This window comes from Petaurus breviceps, unplaced genomic scaffold (genome assembly GCF_028583685.1).
Source record: "Petaurus breviceps papuanus isolate PSGF00001 unplaced genomic scaffold, PetGlider_PUasm1.0 90977, whole genome shotgun sequence".
In the NCBI taxonomy this organism is placed as follows: Eukaryota; Metazoa; Chordata; class Mammalia; order Diprotodontia; family Petauridae; genus Petaurus; species Petaurus breviceps.
Genome location: NW_027187391.1, coordinates 51,765,568 through 51,766,502, shown reverse-complemented (window position 1 = coordinate 51,766,502; position 935 = coordinate 51,765,568). Strand labels below are relative to the sequence as shown.

At 41.5% G+C, this 935-nt stretch overlaps 1 long non-coding RNA gene across 1 annotated transcript in view; it reads right to left on the bottom strand.

The window, feature by feature from the left end:
• Positions 1–935, bottom strand: part of LOC138153324 (uncharacterized) — a 423,036-nt gene that overhangs the window by 236,329 nt on the left and 185,772 nt on the right. The window lies entirely within an intron of this gene.

Below are 935 nucleotides of genomic sequence, written 5' to 3'. Positions count from 1 at the left end.
GTGTGTGTGTGTGTGTGTGTGTGTGTGTGTGTGTGTGTGTGTGTGTGTGTGTGTGTGTGTGTTGGGGGCAGGTGGAGAACTGGGGGAATAACATGTGAATATAATCCTAAATGCTAGTGCCTGATACATCCTTCTTCAGAGAAGAATGATTCAAGAGTGTCTAAAAATCTGTCACCTGTAAGGCATAAGATGCCCTCCCCCACCCCCATAGCAATTATATTTCACTGGTGTTGAAAAAGGAAAAAAAACAAATATGAATACTTACTTTCACTTATGGTATCTATGGAATGATGTCTAGGGGCATGAGCAAGAATTTGGGACACTTCCCTGCTGTTTTCCTTGAGATGAATGTATTCATTACCTTATTAATATTTCTACCTGATGAGTGAAATGCTCAGATTTCCCCCTTTTTCTTTTATCCTCATTTCAAGACCTCAGTTTCTGAAAGTTGAGCTAACCCCCTCTATCCAGATCCAACTCAGGTGTGTGTGGAATTCTTTTTTTTTTTTTTGCTTTTTTTTTGGGGGGGGGAGGGCAATTGGGGTTGACTTGCCCCAAATCACATGGCTAGTAAGTGTGTCAAGTTTCTGAGGCTGGATTTGAACTCAGGTCCTCCTAACCCCAGGGCTGGTGCTCTATTCACTGCACCACCTAGCCACCCCTTAGAAAAATTCTTTAGATTGCCCAAGGTTGGGCAATGGCATAACCAAAGTTCAGGTCCAGCACCACATTGTAATATTCCTTCTTTCATTAATTGTTACCCAATAAAAGTTGGTCGCCACCGTCAGGAGTCTTCCTTCCTTCCTTCCTTCCTTCCTTCCTTCCTTCCTTCCTTCCTTCCTTCCTTCCTTCCTTCCTTTCTTTTCTTTTTTCTTTCTTTCTTTCTTTCTTTCTTTCTTTCTTTCTTTCTTTCTTTCTTTCTTTCTTTCTTTCTT